The sequence below is a fragment of the Pleuronectes platessa genome, chromosome 3, assembly GCF_947347685.1.
Source record: "Pleuronectes platessa chromosome 3, fPlePla1.1, whole genome shotgun sequence".
In the NCBI taxonomy this organism is placed as follows: Eukaryota; Metazoa; Chordata; class Actinopteri; order Pleuronectiformes; family Pleuronectidae; genus Pleuronectes; species Pleuronectes platessa.
In genome coordinates, this window is record NC_070628.1 from 2,687,255 (window position 1) to 2,700,979 (window position 13,725).

At 45.6% G+C, this 13,725-nt stretch overlaps 1 long non-coding RNA gene across 1 annotated transcript; it reads right to left on the minus strand.

Moving 5' to 3' along the window:
* Positions 1-9,396: 9,396 nt before the first annotated feature.
* On the minus strand, positions 9,397-10,009 carry LOC128436958 (uncharacterized). The gene is made up of 2 exons (XR_008338135.1): positions 9,738-10,009; positions 9,397-9,447 (listed from the first exon to the last, which is right to left on the minus strand). It is a non-coding gene; the product is annotated as an uncharacterized LOC128436958 (long non-coding RNA).
* Positions 10,010-13,725: the final 3,716 nt, after the last annotated feature.

Below are 13,725 nucleotides of genomic sequence, written 5' to 3' on the forward strand. Positions count from 1 at the left end.
TCTGTGTCAGAGTCTCTGTTGGAGTCTGCTTCCTCCTCACTCCTCCTCTGACCTGCGCTCACTTTACACTTTAACATTAAACACCAGCACTGATCACAAGTTATCAGGACACCTCCAGGACTGACGTTTACTTTGTGTTGGTTTGTTTCGCATTAGAGTTCATGAGACACAAGTTTAAACCTGCGACACAACACGAGACGTGACGTGACACAGTCAGGACATCAGGCCTGACTGTGTTATTACTCGACTGACCTGCGGAGTAATGGCCTCAGTGCAGTGGAGCTGCTAAGGGAGGTCAGGTTTTCATATTTGTCTGAGTGATTTTAATAACTAATGAAAAAGCAGCCATGGGAAATAGTGGATGAGGAACACTTTTGTCAGCTTTAGTGGAAGTAGATGGACCCAGGATGCAGAGGTTTTAAAAAAAATAATATTTAATATAAAGAAAGTCTTTAACTAGACAAAAACAAAACATAACACTAAAGGGTGAAAACTGGAGAGACAAGAACAAGAGGAAGAAAACAGAGGTATACTGGGGAAGCAGAGGAGCAGAAGCTGAGCGGCAAGTCGCACGGGGAACACGAGCGATCAGGACGGGAAAGCAGGACACAACATCACCTTGAACGACAGCGAGTACAAGAACAAACGATCCCACAGAGGACAAAGGGAAACACAGAGGCTAAAGTCCGGCGCATGCTTCTGCGTTTTCACGGGCCCGCAAGCGCAAGAGCCCTTCCAGGCCCCTTACGTGCTTATGTATCTCTTCTTACGTGCGTCGCACAATTTTTCTAACTATACGACAAAGCGACGCTAGCCTCACGCAGCCCGCAAGGATTGTGATTGGTCTGCCTACTACATCCCGTTCGGAGTCTAGTTTCCGGTTTCATGCCCCATAATACCAGCAGAAATCACGGAAGATTTAGAAGAACGAATATGGACCAAATAGAAGAGCACTTGGCAGAAGAGATCCGATAGTATGATCACTTGTATAACCCGTCACTGACTGGAGGATTTGTCTGCCAGAAAAAGGCTACGAGGAGCCGCAGTGGCTATGTAAATAAACAATTGACGAAGAAGAAAGAAGGCGTCTCTAAGGTCGTCTTCGATAAAAAACATTACTCCTTAATGTTCTGGCGGGGAATTGCTTTGTAAGAGGCGCAACGCTTGGGGAAGCTTGGGGAAGCATGAATGACAAGGGTCCTGCGACACAGCTGCGTGAAAAGCCGCCGACGCAGTTGCAGAAGCATGCGCCGGCCTTTACGCCCAGTTCACACCGGACGCGGAAGCGACGCCAAAGTGTGGCTTAAGCGCAGCGCCAAGCCTTAAATAACAGCTGGCTCCCATCCACTCCCATGTTAAACTGTTGTGCTGGTCACACCGGACGCTGAAGCACCGCGCTGCCCCAAGGCTGCCTAGCGCTGGGCAGCGATCTTTCGGCATCGAGTCTATTTTTTTCGCTTGACGCGAGCGTATCACGACAGGAAACACACTGAAAATTGATTTTAAACGATATTGATGACATATTTTACTTTATATGATATAAATGATCAAATATGCATCCCATACTTTGTATTCACCTTCTGTTGTCCAGGAGTTTTAATTTTACCACTTTTACCAACCACATTATTAAATGTCCCCCTCTGCCCATCCACTAAAGCCACACAAGCAGTGATAAAGATAAAAAGAGAGAGAGGGGGGGCTACGTATTCTCCACATAGGCTTGAGTGGAGAACACGTAATTTACCCTCGACACCCGACATTTAACGGAGCAAACAGCGGAGAAATTCTTCAACATGGATGATGTAGCTCCCAAGTAGTTCACACGAGGCCAGAGGTCTTTGTTAGAAAACGGGGTTTTATTTCCAGGTTGAACCAACCCGTGAGAACTGGGTTTAGAGAGAAAAATAAATGAAAATAAATACAAATTCACAATATGCAAATGTCCGTTTTTACAGCAGCACAACAGGTGTTACATTACACCAAAAAACACTTCACACACACCTCACATACAGCCCGCAGCTCAATATTAACTTGCACATTTACAAACTTAACTTACATAAACATATTCACAACTTTACATAGTATGCAAATCACTATCACGCACAACCATGCAATTGAAAGCAACACAATAAAATCGTTCACATTCTTCTTAGATATAAATAAATGATAAACATACCTCGTCCACTGCTTACTACTTGAGGGAATCTTATCTTATTGCTTGTCCTTTATAGTTTTATGTGCTTATGTTCTTATGTGCTTTTACTTTTAACTTTAATTTATAGCTTATTGATTGTGCTGCTTCTTTCGCGCTGTTTGGCTAGGTACGTCGCTTAAAGGTGTGGTGTAGGAAACATATGACGGCGGCAATTAGTTCCGCCCCAGTGCCATTATAACCAGTAGGAACCAAAAACGGGAGGTTAACCAACTAAACAAACTGCCAATGTGCGGCAGTTACACTCCCACCAATCACTTGTGATTACTTAAACATCTTAAGGACATATACTGCATATAAAACATCAAATAAAGTAAATTTGGTCACTAATAAACAGAGTAGGCTTAAAACCCTGTGGTCTTCAGTCTGCTTCCAACAGTGTGACTGTTTTATGAATGGGTCTCTCGAGGTGAACCGGCTTGGAGGTGCGCCTTCCCATTACATCCAGAGTTGAGTCGCCGATGAGCAGCTTGAGCTTCCTTACTCTCTCATCCTTCCCGGGATAGACTTCGATAATCTTAGCTAACTTCCACTGGTTTCTCGGCGTCAGCTCATCCTTTAGTAGAACGATGTCATCAACCTTCGCGTTTCTGCAGTCTTTGACCCACTTCTGTCTGTGCTGGAGATTTAAGAGGTACTCCTTCTTCCATCGTGACCAGAAGTTGTTGGCTAGGAGTTGAACCCGACGCCATCTCTTGCGGATGTAAATATCTTCCTTAACGAACTTTCCAGGAGGAGGGGATATAATCGTAGACTTCATGGTCAGTATGTGGTTCGGTGTCAAAGGCTCTGGACTAGATGAATCATTCAGGTTATCAGTAGTCAGAGGTCGACTATTCACGATCGCCATGACTTCGTATAAGAATGTTCGTAGAGAGGAACAGTCAAGTTGTTTGGCTGACTGTTCTAGAATAGACGTCAAAACACTCCTGATGGTGCGGATTTGTCTTTCCCAGACACCACCCATGTGACTTGAAGCTGGGGTGTTCATGATGAACTCACATCCCAGTTCCTTGAGCTCCTCTTGATCCATCTCTCTCAATGCCTCATCAAACTCACGCCTTGCACCAGCGAAGTTTGTCCCTCTATCACATCTTATCTGCCGTACCATTCCCCGAATAGCGATGAAGGAGCGCAGAGCGTTAATGAAGGCATCGGTGGTCATGCTATCAAGCATCTCTATGTGTACTGCTCTAGAACACATGCAGGTAAGTAATAGCCCGTAACGCTTTAGCTCTTTCCTTCCTTCTTTGATGTGGAATGGTCCAAAGCAGTCCATCCCGCAGTAAGTGAACGGAGGAGTAGTGTCCATCCTATCTTCCGGGAGGTCTGCCATCTTTTGTTGTTCAGTGCCTCTTCTGAACTTCCTGCACTTAGTGCACTTGTAAATATGGGATGACACTGTCTTGCTGCATCCAAGGATCCATATGCCATTCGAGCAGAGCTCGTTCATAGTCATTCCTCGGCCCTGATGGTGCACTCTCTCGTGATAGTGCTTGACCAACAATGCTGACACATGACTGTCCTTTGTAAGAACTGCTGGATGCTTCACATGTGGATGTAGGGCAGCATGAGTTAAGCGGCCTCCCACTCTGATGATTCCTTTGTTATCCAGGAATGGACTTAGCTTGTTCAACTTGGACTTGCGACCTATCTCCTTGTGATGCTGGAGGCACTGGACTTCTTGAGATAGGGTTGCATGTTGAACCATCTTGATTATGGTCATCTCTGCTTCTCTTCTTTCCTCTAGACTGCTGGCTTCACAGGACTTCGGCTCGAGACCTTTGACCTCCTTTGCACGGCGCTGGAGCCTGGCAATAGCTTTTACCACTCTTAACCAGTCTGAGAACTTGTGTAGGCGATCTAAAAGCGACCTCACCTCCTTTGCCTGAGTATCATGAACCTGGGCCTTCTTGAGCTCTGGGTCACTAATTGAGATATCTCCCACCTTTACATCTCCACTTGGTAGCTCTTTCTGCCACAGAAAGGCTGGGCCTGTGAACCAGTTAGAGGCTACAAGCTGTTCTGCCGTGAGACCTCTTGAGGCGTGATCTGCTGGGTTCTCCTCAGTAGTCACATACCTCCACTGCGCTGACTCTGTGCTTCGCTTGATGCGTTCTACACGGTTTGCTACGAACACATGAAATCTTCTGGCTTCATTACTGATGTATCCAAGTACAACCATAGAATCAGTCCAAAATACTTCTTGTAGGCATTCTACTTCGAGCTCTTTCTTGAGCAGGTCACTGAAGCGGACAGCTACCACTGCTGCTGACAGCTCTAGTCTTGGTATGGTCGTGACCTTAGAAGGGGTGACTCTTGACTTTCCCATGACTAAGGTACAGTGGACTTCACCTGATGTACTGACCGCTCTGAGGTATGAGCACTCTCCGTAGCCTGACACACTGGCGTCCGAAAAATGGTGGAGCTCATAGTGCTGGACGTTGAAGCTTGGTGGAGTGTAGCATCTCTGGATCTTCACACCAGCCAGGTTTTTCAGGTCTTTGAGCCAATATTCCCACAAGGGTCGAAGGTCATCAGGCAAGGGGTCATCCCAACTGAGCTTGTCACGACACATCTGCTGCAGTATCTGCTTTCCAACCAGGATGAAGGGTGCCACGAACCCAAGCGGGTCATATACTGAGGCAACCGTGGACAAGACTCCTCTTCGGGTAAATGGATTTTCTTTGACAAGCACTCTGAACTGGAACTGGTCAGAATACACGCACCACTGAACACCGAGTGCTCTATCCATGTGTTGCTCTCCGAGTGCCATGTCCAAGTCCTTGGCAACTTTAGCACATTCCTCTTTAGGGATTGTGGCTAGGACTTCCTTGCTGGTAGAGATGAACTTATGCAGCCGGAGTTTGCCTGTGCTACATAGTTCTCTTGCCTCTTTCACTAGTTGGATCGCTTGCCTTTCAGATGTTACACTTGCCAACCCATCATCAACATAGAAATTTTTCTGGATGAAGCGGATGGTGCCTTCACTGAAGCGTCCACGTCCTTCAGCAGCGAGGTGTTTGAGTCCAAAGTTGGCGCAGCCAGGTGAGGAGGCTGCACCAAACAGGTGGACTTTCATCCGGTAGATGGAGGGTTCTGCTTCGAGATTTCCATTCTCCCACCATAGGAAACGTAGGTAATCTTGATCTTCTGCATTCACGTGGAACTGGTGAAACATGCGCTCAATATCGCACATGATTGCCACAGGACCTCGACGAAACCGACAGAGGACTCCGATCAAGGTGTTTGTCAACTCTGGGCCTGTCAGGAGATGATCATTCAGGCATGTCTCTTTAAATCTTGCAGAGCAGTCAAAGACGACTCGAATTTTCCCAGGCTTTTGTGGATGATACACCCCGTGGTGGGGAATGTACCATGCTGGGGCTTTGCTGATATCTTCTTGTGGGACCTTTTCTGCATCTCCACGGGTTATGGTCTCGTCCATGAAGGTCTTGTAGTCTTGGTAGTACTGCTTGTTTCTCTTCAGCTTCCTTACTAGGCATCTGAGACGGTGGATAGCACATATCTTGTTATCTGGTAAGTTAGGTCTGTCTTTCTTGAATGGCAGTGGCATTTCGTAATGACCATCCTCCTTGAGCCTGATGCCTTTTTCCATCCTTGACAGGAATCTGAGGTCTTCTTGAGATATGTTGCCGTCCTCTGAAGCTTTTTCCACAAAGTCAGATTCCAGCACCTTGATGACAGCTGAAGGCGAGACAACTTCCTGGATTTGTGTTCTACAGACGTAGTGCACTTCGCTTGTGAGGTTTGAAAAGGATGGATTACCTGGTATCACTTGCTTAACGATGACCTGGTGACTCACTCCAATCGCGTCTCCATAGTCGAGTGATAGGTTGCCGTAGCCAACTACACTCCAGCCCAAGTCAGTTCTCAGTGCAAAGGGCTGATTTTCTTCCCCAGAAACCACTTGTCTTGGGACGAGTGCTTGAGTACAGTTGTAGCCAATTAGCAAGCCTACGTCGCAGCTTTGGTGCGGAGCTATCTCATCTGCGATGTGTTCGAGATGTGGCCATGCTTTCGCCGTCTCTGGTGTGGGAATATGATCTCTGTTTGCAGGTATGAATTCTCTTGTATAGGTCACTGGCAGGGGAATTATCTTGTCCGAATGCATTCCTCTTACTTGCAGACCAGTCAGTTTCCTACAGGACACAACAGTGTTTCTTGAAGCCATTGTTGAGAGTTTTAGCTGAACTGGTTCGTTCTTCGCATGTAGAGCCTTTGCAGTGTCGTCCAGGAGAAAGGTTGTGTCACTCTGTGTATCAAGAAGTGCATACACAAGAACTTCACGATCAGGCTCACTTGAGGCCGACACCCACACTGGGATGATGGTGGATGTATGAGTGCCTTTGACATGCTGGAGGACTCTATTGCATGTTGCTTCAAGTGAGGTTCTTGTTGCCCTATCCTGTGACCGTTCAATTTTGCGTCCATTTGACATGTCTCTTGCTGCATCAGGCATTGTTGACCTCCTTCCTTCCTTGGTGCGATTATCATGGAGGCAAGTCGGGTGTTTTTTCTCACACGTTTTGCAGATCATTCTGTTTTCGCAGTCCTTTGAGCGGTGGCCAGACTTCAGACAGCCAAAGCACAACTTATTTTCTTGCACAAACTTGACCCGGTCAGAGACGGTTTCATCTTTGAATTTATAACACTGGTGAAGACTGTGCCCTGTCCTTTCACAGAACACACAGCTTGTGGCGGCAGCCTTTTCGTCTGAATTTGTCGCCAATACCTTTGCTCCAGGACCTCTGTTCCTTGGATCCTTGCTCTTCTCACATTCAACTGGTTTTAGAGCGTGGAGGGATGATATCGGGTTGCAAGCGATTTTTGCTTCACGTGTAACGAACATGACAAACTGACTGAAGCTTGGGTACCTGCGACTATGTTCTTCCTCTTCCATAACCTTCCTATTCCATCTTGAGCTCAGCCAGTCTGGAAGTTTAGCAAGCATTTTCTGATTTTCATTGCAGTCATTGAGTATCTCAAGACCCTCAATCTGAGACATGGCGGCTTCACAGCCACGGAGGAAGTCAGCAAGTTCTCGGAGTTCTGAGCTTCCTTTGGAGCTTATCTTGGGCCATGAATCAAGCTTGTCTCTGAAGGCTTTGGCTATGAGGAATGGATTGCCATATCTCTCTTCTAAGATGGTCCACGCTGCGCAATAGGCGGACTCTGTGCCTAGAAGGAAATTACTCTCTATGGCCCTTTTTGCAACTCCACCCACATACCTTCGCAAGTAATATATCTTCTCGTCACCTGGTATGTTTTTCCGGTCAATAAGTGTCTTAAATGAAACCTTCCAGTCGTTGAATCTGAGTGGATCGCCGTTGAACATTGATGGTTCAGGTATGGGAAGACGACTCGCGCTGATGGAGTCTGCAAACACTTTCACGAGGGCTGCAGTGGTATCTTCTTTGTTCAGAAGTGGCATAGCTTGTGGTTGAGGGTGATGCTTTGACAGGTTACGTTCCTGTTTGACCTCCTTCCTTTCCTCCTTCAAGGGGACATGTTGATGGAGCAGCGGTTCCACTTCTTCATCTGAGCCTTCATTCTGCTCATATACTTGCAGTCGGGCCTTGGCAGCCTTTAGATTCTTTAATGTATCCATTCGCTCTATTTGCCTGCGCTTGGCCTCTAGAACCCTCTTCCTTTCTGATTCTTCGGCTTCAAGAACCCTCTTCCTCTCTGATTCTTCGGCTTCAAGAACCCTCTTCCTCTCTGATTCTTCGGCTTCAAGAACCCTCTTCCTCTCTGATTCTTCAGCTTCAAGTTTTTCAAGTTCTTCGATATGTCGTTCCTTTTCGAGCAGAACTTGGCTTCATTGGCAGCAGCTTCGGCAGCGGCGTATTGCCTGTGTGAAGAAGACTGACTTGAACGTCTGGATGTGATTTTTGAGCTGCTTCGAGAGCTTTGGGCAGAGAACTTGGAGGACTTGGTGTGTTGAGACTTAATGCTTATATTATCTGAGACTACAGACTTGCTCACAGATCCTGTTTCTTCAACACCTTGTTTATCATCCACTTGACATTCACCCCTTTCAGTTTTTAGATAACCTCTTGCAGTTTTGATTATCTTCTTTGTTACTGCTTCACAGGTGTCTACTCTGCGACGTGTGTCTTGGTCTGGAATTTTGATGTGTCTTAGCTCTTCATAAACATCATTTAGATTATTTGAGGCATTGCTGACCTTGGTAATGTGTTCATGCAGCAGGTTGTTTGAGCATTGACCACTCAGCGTACCTTTGGCATCCTTAATGATAGTCTTCCACTTCTCGTAGCTCAGGCTGAAACGGTGTGCAACCTTTCTTACTTGCTCATCGTGCAGTTCTTGGCCCTTCTCCGTCAATTTACGAACTCTTTGGCCTCTTTGTGGCTCTTGTGAGGTAGTGGGGTTATCAGCTTCAGTGCCTTCGGTCGTTTGTGGTTGTGCTTCTGTGCAGTGCTGCTTCATGTCATCATCACTGACACGTTCTTCGTCACTCTCAGGGGCTAGCTCAAACTCTGACATTTTACTTGGGTTACTTTAGTTTGGTTTAAATCCAAAATTATCTTTAGCTTAGTAATTAACTCAGTAGTAAAGTTGGGTTCAGGGTAGCTTACAATATTTTTTAGGTATTTGTTTACAGCTGTGTTTAACTTAAATCACTCAGAGTGAAAAATAAACACAAAGACATTGCCTCTTTCAAAAGGTAAGCTACAGACATATTAAACACTTGCTAAGTAACAGCAATACACTTTTAAATTCACAGTAATACAGTTGTCTCTTAATTTAGTGTCATTGGTTTAACAGAAATTTTACAGTGTAACCACCAATATACACAATCTCAATATCAACACAATGTGAGTATCAATGCGCTTCAAATAAAAGGTAGGTAAACATCAACTTGTTATATGAAAATGAAAATAAAGTTTCAGTCTCTTGTGCACTTAAAGTCAATGGTTTAAATAAACTGTACTGAAAAATGCACAAATGATCTCAGTCTCTCAGTGCAAAACACTTAAGTCTTTTATTTGCAGCCATGTTCACGCCGTCCTGGTGGTAAAGGATACACACGCGGCATGGAGATGGCCGCTGCTGTCTGGTTGCGTCTTCCTCGGCTACTCATGCAGAGCAGTCGAGTTCTCACTGTAGCTCCCAAGTAGTTCACACGAGGCCAGAGGTCTTTGTTAGAAAACGGGGTTTTATTTCCAGGTCGAACCAACCCGTGAGAACTGGGTTTAGAGAGAAAAATAAATGAAAATAAATACAAATTCACAATATGCAAATGTCCGTTTTTACAGCAGCACAACAGGTGTTACATTACACCAAAAAACACTTCACACACACCTCACATACAGCCCGCAGCTCAATATTAACTTGCACATTTACAAACTTAACTTACATAAACATATTCACAACTTTACATAGTATGCAAATCACTATCACGCACAACCATGCAATTGAAAGCAACACAATAAAATCGTTCACATTCTTCTTAGATATAAATAAATGATAAACATACCTCGTCCACTGCTTACTACTTGAGGGAATCTTATCTTATTGCTTGTCCTTTATAGTTTTTTCTTCTTCTTCTTATGTGCTTTTACTTTTAACTTTAATTTATAGCTTATTGATTGTGCTGCTTCTTTCGCGCTGTTTGGCTAGGTACGTCGCTTAAAGGTGTGGTGTAGGAAACATATGACGGCGGCAATTAGTTCCGCCCCAGTGCCATTATAACCAGTAGGAACCAAAAACGGGAGGTTAACCAACTAAACAAACTGCCAATGTGCGGCAGTTACAGATGACATTAAATTAATAATTGAAGCGGAGAAGTTCTTCAACATGTATGATCCTCGGAACATGTTGTATAAAGACAAGACCCATGTTGGGACGCTGTTGCTTAATGTTGGAGCAACAAGTATGTATATGCTTTTATACTAGTGACTCAACGGGTGATATTATTAGCGCTGCCCGGCGCTTCAGCGGCGCTTCAGCGTCCGGTGTGAACAGCCAAGCGCCGGCGCGCTAGGCAGTGGCGGCTGGCCAATAGGGGGCGCTAGGGCGCCGCCCCACCTGATTGAAAGTGATTTTTAAAATTTTTTTTAATTTTTTAATTTTTTTCAAAATAATAATTTAAGTACTGCTTATTCTACAAATAAATATGTTTTGAATAATCAAGAACCAGTCATACATATAATATAAACCATTAGTTAGGGGATAATTTGTGTCCATGGTCATTTCTCCTCCCTCCTGGGGCGCTGGGAAAGTCGCCCCAGCACTGCAGCAGCTCAGCCAATGGTAGGCTGTTGCTGAGGCAAAAAAACACATAGCAACGGGTAAATTAGCCAATGAGCGTCATCAAATTTGATAAGCTTGGGGCGCTAAAAATATCGCCCAAAGCTTTAAGTATCCTAGTGTGGCCAGATGCGGGTGCCCTCCCTGCCACTGGGGGCGCTGTCAGCCCCTATTTAAGGCAGCAGCCCACTCTTACTGGCGTCTCCCTGGCGCTGTTGTTTCGTTCCGGGACCTTGGTCGGCACACTTGACTGAGACACCTTGTCACATTGCCGGACTGGCTTACAGTGTGGAGTCGCTCCACCGGGGAAGACGAGTGCGGTAGCGCGCACCAGCGGGGTGAGTAACGTTGTCTGCCGCTCTTGCTTCTATCATGCCATAGCTGACCCTGATTCCACCTTACAGCTAATGCTAACTGTATATAGTTAACTTTAATCATCCACCTGTAAATATTACAATAATATACAATGATATTGTAATTTGTACTAAGAGTATTCACTAATATATGTAATCCAATTGGTACATTTTATGTTCCTATGAGACAGTTTTTCTTTGTATATAGTTATTTTTAATCATCAACCACTTGTAAATGTCTCTCAAGAACTTGAATTTTGTATTAAGAGTATTCACTAATATACATCTCATATCATTGTCATTATCTGTCAAACTGTTGTTTTTAAAGGGCAATTAAATAACTATTGTTTATCCCTAAAACAATGGTATCTTTTGGTTTGGGTTCTTTTATTGGGATAGTTACCGAAAGCTTCTGGCACCTACAGCCCCACCTAGAATAATTTTCACCAGCCGCCACTGGCGCTAGGGATTAGTGCTTACGCCACGCTTTGGCATCGCTTCCACGTCCGGTGTGATCCCGGCGTTATAAAGAGACACAGGGAAGGCAGGGGAAATTAGCCACAGGTGCAACACATGAGGAGTTGGGAAGACAATCACCAAGACAGGAAGTGACACACCCGAGAAGCTGAAAACACACAAGGAAAACGAGACTACAAATAAAACAGGACACAGAAAACACAAAGAGACTGAAATCAACAAACTAAAATGACAGACCTCCTCCGACGGAACAGGAGTGCCGTCTGCCGGGGCCCTCCAGCATGGGACAGGATCAGGAGTAGGAGCCGCGAGGACCTCCGACGCCACAATAGGAGGAACGTCAGCCGAGAACTTCCTGCGTGGAACAGGGACTGGAGCAGGCACTGCGTGGACCTCCGACGCCCAAACAGGAGTGGCGTCTGCCGGGACCCTCCGGCGCGGGACTGGAACAGGAGCAGGAGCCGCGAGGACCTCCGACGCCGGAAGAGGAGTGGCGTCTGCCGGGGCCCTCCGGCGCAGGACAGGAACTGACTGCGACCCAGTCGGGGCTGGAGGTGGCAGGGGCCCAGTCATGGTTGGAGGTGGCTGGTGCCTCCGAGCACACTGCTGAAGAGAGAGGCTCCCGCTGTGGATGCCCCCTCTCCAACGTCCACCCCCCACACCAGAACCCCTTTGGAGGCTGCGGGGTCCTCCCAGAGCCCAACAGTCCCCCAGGTACCGGTCCGCAGATGGGGCTGGAGGCTGGTGCCCGTGAGCAGGCTTTAGAGGTGAGGGTTTTCTACATCTATCCCCCATTGCATACATCTTTTGCAGGCTCCGGGGTCCACCCAGAGCCAGACGGCTTCCCATATACAGGTCCAGGGATGGGGCTTGAGGGTTGCGGTTTATTTTTAGTCTGTCCCGCACCTCCACGAGGTACAGGAAAAAATGGCTCACCCAAGGCCGATCTTTCAGCCATGCTTCAACAACCGAGATCTCCTCCAGGGTCTATGACTTGTTCTGGGTTCCCGGTAAACCCAGCTCCTCAACCAAACAATTTAAATAAAAAACTTGATCATGAAAAAAACTAATCTCTGCTGAGTCCATATTTTGGTCGGTTCGTTCTGTCAGGTTTAGTGGAAGTAGATGGACCCAGGATGCAGAGGTTTTAACAAAATAATATTTAAGTCTTTAACTAGACAAAAACAAAACATAACACTAAAGGGGTAGACAAACTGGATAACACTAAAGGGTGAAAACTGGAGAGACAAGAACAGGAAGAGGCGCATGGGGAACAGGAGCGATCAGGACGGGATGGTAGACAGGACAGCAGGACACAACATCACCTTGAATGACAGCGAGTAGAAAAACAAACGATCCGACAGAGGACAAAGGGAAACACAGAGGCTTATAAAGAGACACAGGGGAGGCAGGGGTAATTAGCCACAGGTGCAACACATGAGGAGTTGGGAAGACAATCACCAAGACAGGAAGAGACAGACCCGAGAAGCTGAAAACACACATGGAAAACGACACTACAAAATAAAACACAAAACACAAAACACAAAGAGACTGAAATAAACAAACTAAAATGACAGAACATGACAACTTTGACTTTTAGACTTCACAATACACCCAAACCACGAAGTTGATCCAACTTGAAAAGGGTAAGTAAATCCATTTTGTCAGATTGTTCAAACTTAAAAACGGCAGGTGAAGTTAACTCTCAAAGTAAAACCAGCTAGTCTGATTTAACTGAACAGTTGTGTTTACTCTGGCTACATCCATATAACCGCGTTTATGAACAAAAACGATCTCTCTCCACGTTCTGCTTGTGCTTTAATGTCGTATCAGACTAATCGGAACAATCAGCTCCAGAGTTGAGATGGAGTTCATGTGAATTTCACAGTCGGGAACTAATTCTTCTGATCATTCCGACTCCACGTTATCGCACAACCAGAGCACAGTGGGAGGCTCCGCCCCTCTGTCCCAACAGTCAATGGTTCCTGCGTCGCTCTACTGCTCACGTGCACCTGTGCGTGCTGAGCTCATGAAGTCCAGATTACACAAGTGAACTGTTTTACACGTGTATGAGACAAAACAAGTTTGACTCACATGTGTTGAATCCTCGTGAGAAATGAGTAAAGAAAACTGAAGTAATGTAAGTTTGCATATGTTTTTTAAGTCCGGTCTCAAAAAAGTTAAGAAAGTGTTCAATTCACTGTCAGGCTGCAAAACTACCCTCACTGTTATTTGCATGAAATATATTTTAATAAGTTCACGTTTCATTTCCAAAATAAAAGAACATTTCTTAATTTTAATGAGGGGATTTACTGGTGTTTGCCCATCCATGCATTTTAATGATGTAAAGAGGAAGGAAGCCAAGGTCTTAACTGATCTATGAAG